The sequence below is a fragment of the Lipotes vexillifer genome, unplaced genomic scaffold (genome assembly GCF_000442215.2).
Source record: "Lipotes vexillifer unplaced genomic scaffold, Lipotes_vexillifer_v1.1 scaffold447, whole genome shotgun sequence".
Lineage (NCBI taxonomy): Eukaryota > Metazoa > Chordata > Mammalia > Artiodactyla > Lipotidae > Lipotes > Lipotes vexillifer.
The window spans coordinates 2,317,057-2,323,120 of record NW_006786302.1 but is presented as its reverse complement, the minus strand read 5'-3'; positions in this window follow the sequence as shown (position 1 = coordinate 2,323,120).

Here is a 6,064-nt window from a genome sequence, read left to right as displayed (position 1 = left end):
GCTCTGAAACGAGAGAAGCCACTGCAATGAGAAGCCTGTGCACCGCAACGAAGACCCAACACAGCCAAAAATAAAAAAATAAAGTACATAAAACAAAAAATTATGTAAAAAGCCAATAGCTTTTGTTACGGAAATTCTGAAGGAAGTGTTTCATGAAAAGGAAAAGGACCCCAAATATAGATCTGAGACGTAAGAGGGAACACTGAGAAAGCATACATTTATGCAAACACTGGCTGTATAAAATAATATCAATCAACCCTGTCGGATGAAATAAAAACAAGACAGAAAAAGGCACTACAAAAAAAAGGAATAATCAAAGTTATGGTGTTCCAAGTTTCTTGTATCATTTAGCAAAACTATGGAGCTATTGCTTGGCTTTAAACTTGGTTAAGTTAAATAATATGTCAACTGTGGAGTTGGTGAGAGACACGGGTGGGATTCCCAAGGTCGTGGTAATTAGTCATTTCTTAATCTAAGCTGTGGGCACACAGTTGTGCATTGTACCCCTCTTCTTTTCTCTTACGCATCTTGGTATCTGCTCAGCACTATGAATTAGCCAGGAGAGAGGTGATTAGAAAGTTGAGTGAAATGCAATACCGCCTTCAAGGTGCTTTCTCTGCAGTGAAGGAAATACACATGTAGGAACTGAAAAGCCACTAGGAATTTGCACATCAAATATAAAGTGATAGGAGAGGGCAGAGAGCAAAATGGGGCTCATTAAGTGGCCAGAGAAGATCTGTAAAAGGGGGTGGCCCTGGAAATGAGGCTTAGAGGAAGAGTGCCTGCAATGGGGTGGCTGATTCTAGGTAGGACCTGGTGAGGAGAGGCCCTGGAGTCACATGGAGCAGACAGAGAAGAGAGTCGTCATTACAGATGGGAATACAGCTGAAAACATATAAAGGGGATGAATATTCTGTCTAGTTCTCAAATTGAATTGACCAGTTTGGGGTAGGTAATTGAAAATAAAAGCACTGATTGTTAGTGATGCTTTACCCACTTTTCTTCATTTCCTAGAAAGACTCTGATTGGAAGGCCAACACCGTTCCATTCTCAGACATCCCTATTTAGCAAGGAATCTGCCCTTTGATACAACTTGAAAATTTCTTCATACCCCTTGGTAATTTTTGCTCCTCTCTTCTTTCCTTCCTTTCTGATCTAGAAGAATTTTCTTCTTTTTCCCTCTCTTAGTGCATTGTCAAGGACCTTTAGTAAATGTTGAATAGAAGTGGTGAAGTGGGCATCCTTTCCTTGTTTCTGATCTTAGGGGGAAAGACTTTAATCTTTAGCCATTGAGTGTGATGTTATCTGTAGGTGTTTTCTAGATGTTCTTTATCAGGTCAAGGAAGTTTCCTTCTATTAGTTTGTAGACAGTTTTTTTTTTTTTTAATCAGGAATGGATGTTGAACTTTGCCAAATGATTTTTCTGCATTTATTGAGATGATCATGTAGTTTTCTTTTTTAGCTTGTTAATATGTGGACTATATTGATTGATTTTCAAATGTTAAATCGACCTTGCATTTCTAGAATAAAGCCCACTTGGACATGATATATTATCCTTTTAATATATTGCTTGATTAAATTTGCTACAGTTTTGTTAAGGATTTTTACATCTATGTTCTTGAGGGTTATCCGTCTGTAGTTTTCTTTCCTGTAATACTTTTGTCTGGTTTTGGTATCTGAGTAATGCTGGCCTCATAGATGAGTTGCTAAGTATTCCCTCCTCTGCAATTTCATTGAGGAGTTTGTATAGAATTAGTATTATTTCTTTCTTAAGTGTTAGATCTGCAAAGGGGTCCCCTCCAATCTGCAGCTGAGTCATATTTTCTTACTTCTTTGCCTACCTAGCATTTTCCGATTGGATAACAATAAAGTTGTGATTTTTACCTTGTTAGAGTCTGGATATTTTGTTACTATAAATATTTTTGAGCTTTGTTCTGGAATGCCATTCATTTCCTTGAAAAGGATTCTATCCCTTTGTGACTTGCTTGTAGGTTTGTTGACTGGGTACAAGCACATCTGCTTTTGAAGTTTGTCCACTACTGAGGCAATACGACATGAGTCCTTTAACTGATATAGTATACATTTTTAAAATTTATGTTGTTGAAGTATACTTGATTTACAATGTTGGGTTAATTTCTGCTGTACAGCAAAGTGATTCAATTATATATAATTTGTTGTTTACCCATTCTATATATAATAGTTTGCATCTGCTAATCTCAAACTCCTAATCCATCCCTCCCCCACCCCCTCCCCCAACTGATGTGTATAAATGGCAAGGGTTCCACTCTGGAGCAAAAACGATGGCTGGTCCTGTGTGAGTTGAAGCAGCTGTTCTCTGTAATCCTTTCCGGTGGTTCTTTTTCTGGCCTCAGGTCATTTCATGACGTGCCTATGCTGATTGGCACTCTGCAGACAGAGGGGAAGGGGCCGTTTGTAGATTTCTAGAGCTTTCTCTGTGGAGCTCTTGCCTCTCTGGTTCTCTGCCCTGAAAACTCCAGCCCTTTGACCTCCTCTTCCTCCCAACATCTTCTCCTGAACTCAGGGAGGCTGCCCAGCTCTTCCTGGTTGCCCTCCCCTCCAGGTGATGGTGGGACTCACCTTGTTTGTTTCTCCTATCTCAGGAATCTCTGTCCTTTGTTTTTGTCCAATGTCTAAAGATCATTGTTTCATGGATTTTGTCCTCTTTTTTAGACATCCCATCTTGACTAGAAGTGAAAAGTCTCAAATTTACTATCTACACCAATTTCGATTTACATGATTCTGTCTTTTCTGCTTGCCTTTCCACTTCTAATCAGATGTTAGGATTTCATGAAACCAAAGTCATGTCAAGTGAGAATCCAGGGTTTGGAGGAAAGAAGGAACAGAGAATTAATCAAGTTAAAGATAAAACTAGTTCAATACCTTCACTGGGTTCCTCCTACCTGTGAAGCATCATGCCTGGTGTCAAGCAGGTATTAGACGTTTGCGTAAGCCATAGTCCCCTATGGATTTAGAGTTGAATGCAGTTAAGAAACAGATTTTCTGAGATTTCAGGATTACTCTTTGAAAGAGAGAATACCCCTACCCATTTCTTTTTTTCCTCTGCTTCTCCCTCCATTCATTTCCTAAGCCTCCTAGAAAACTATTTCCCCAGCAAGACGGCCTGTGTTTGCCACTTAGAAGCTCTGCAAGCGTCCTTCCCCGGCTGCTAGGGGCTTCCTAAGGCTTCCTACTCAACCGTTCAGCCCTGATCTGAGAAGAAACGAGGAAGCCATTAGCCGCATCCACTCAGGGATGATCTTACAAAACCTGACTCTTGTCTGCATCTCAGTTCACTTACGTGTTCTGTTTGTCCTGTAGTTGCTGATGTTTTATTTATGTTGGGCATTCGGGCAGCTGTGCTGGCCTTGTTAGAGCGGCTGGTGCCCATGCGGGAGCATTCCATTCTGCTACATTTGTGTCATACTTCTGCAACACACTGAAAGGCTGAATCTGGGAGGTTCAAGGAAATGTCAGCCCGTGATGTGTGTGAGGCTCAGCTGTGCTTCTCCATCTACCAGAAGAAACATTACTAATTGATTTGTCATTTGCAAAACCACAATCCTAATAAAAGTTTCATGAGAGAGTGCTACCAACTTTGACTGCGACACTGGTGGTCTCTGCAGGCTCCAAATCTGACATGAGCTGATTTTTAAACTTTTGCTTATTTTTTGAGCTGCGCATCGAATCATATAGTAACTTCTCCTTAACAGAAGCTTAGCCAAAGAAAGGGCTATATCTTCCTGGTGGGGGTAGTCATGATGCTCAGCTGTGCCCTCCCACGTGAAAGAGAAGCCTAGGGAGATGTTTAGAAGGAGTAGAGACAAGTGAAAACCTACTAAGTGCTCGGACCCACGTACCAAGAAGCGAACTCCTCCCTCCCCCATCTCTTCACACAGGGCTACAGTTAGGATGCAATCTTTGATTGTGTTCCTTGTGTTTATGTACCTTGTCTGGCTCCTCCGTGAGGCTGAGACCTGAATATGTGGCTTTAGGTGACAGGTGAGGTGCAGAGCAGCGGTTCCCCCAGATGGTACCCCTCACCTGCCAGGTCTGTCTGTACACAGCATCTCCATCCCTGGAACCAGCCCAGATGCTCACCTCAGCTCTGTGAGTTCAGATGAAAGCCCTTGTGAGCACTGTCAGCTTTAGCAAACATTGGGGGGTGGGGGGGTGGGGGGGTTAGATCACGTGCTCCTCAGCAAAGGACTCGAAAGTCCTACCTTGACATTGACATTGATGTTCTCCAAAGTGATTTCTCAGCCATACGGCTGGCTGCAACGTGGCCTCTCTTCTTCCCGTTACCCTATATCAGCCTCTCTGGCGTCTTTCCCCTCAAATGCCTTTCCTTTCTGTCATGGAAAGAACTTCTGCTCTGTACCGGCAACTGCCCTCCAAACTTGCATCCCCAAACTAGTCACCATTCTTCAGCAGAGCTATGAGCTGTCCAGGTAGCAGCTCCATCCTCTTCAGAAGGCAGCTGGTGGCCATCTCTTGTTTCTGATTCATTCTTTTCAATATCACTTTTAATCCAAGAAGATTTTCAAGTGATTTTCCCAAAGGAGATTCTGGTGGAGTAAATCTGCTCCATCACTTTCCATCAGAGTTCAAAGTATGCCTAGGAGATGGAAGGACCAGAGAAGGTGTTAAAGAGAAGGTGGGAATGGAGTTGGACCTTGACACAAAAGTAGACTTAATGGGTGGGGATGAAAACAGAGGACCACTTCAAGCTATTTTCTGAACTTCCAAGCTATTCACATGTTAACTCTTCCCAAATAGAAACATGACAAAAGGAGCTGATATTCTCTTCACATTCTCCATAGGAGTTGACTAGGAAGGGTTCTAGATCTTTCGTCTGGCTTTTTTAGGTCCTTCATATAGGTGATATCATACAGTATTTGTCTTTCTCTGACTTATTTCATTTAGCATGTCCTCAAGCATACCCATGTTGTCTCAAACAGCAGGATGTCTTTCTTTCTAATGGCTGAATAATATTCCATTGTATGAATACATACTACATCTTCTTTATCCATTTATTCATTGACAGACATTTAGATTATTTCCATATTTTGGCTATTGTAAAAAATGCTGCAATGAACATGGGAGTGCAGATAACTGCTTAAGATCCTGTTTCCATTTTTCTTTGGATAAATACCTAGAAGTAGAACTGCTGGGTAGTTCTATTTTTAATTTTTTTGAGGAACGTCCAAACTGTTTTCCATAGTGGCTGCACCAGTTTACATTACCACCAGCAGTACATATGGGTTCTCTTTCCTCCACACCCTGGCCAACATGTCATTTCTTGTCTTACTGATAACAGCCACTCTAACAGATGTGAGTTTTGATTTGCATTTCCCTGATGGTTCGTGATGTTTGTCTGAGGACATCTAGCTTCCATTGTTTCATTCACAGCTGACACGCTAGTGAATTCACCTGAATTAAGTTACTGAATATGCACAGATCCTTCTTTTCCTTGGTTAGGACTGCTTTGTCCTTTTCTCCATCATTCTCATTTCTAGCCTTTCACCATCTGCCACTGTTTATTTATGCTCTTCCTTATTTCCATTTCATAATTTTTAAAAATACTGACTTCTGACCACAGTTTCATACCTCCAAAGCCCTTAACTGTTTTTTTAAGCTAGTAAGGAATATTAAAAAATAATATTACCAAATAACGACATAAAATAAAAACCAAATACCAAGAGCTGTTGGGTAAACTAATAAAACATTACAACTTTTCATCCAAACCAGAATGGATCACGGTGGGTGATTTCTCAAATCCAGATCACCTTTCCTTGGCGGCTGGGTCTCTAAAAAGATCACAAAGTCAGGGAAACCCAACTGAAAACGCAAACATCCTTGTGCACAGGGAGAGCTGCAGGGTTAGTGACAGTTATCCAAACAGAGGGGGTCCTTGCGGGTGGGTGGGACTGGGAGGGGCAAGCTCACTTGAAGACCCGAAGGAGAAAGGAAATATGAGAAAGCCTAGAGAAAAGGTTTGAAAAGCGATTTAACAAAGGCCAGAAAAGAAGAAGAAGAATGAGGA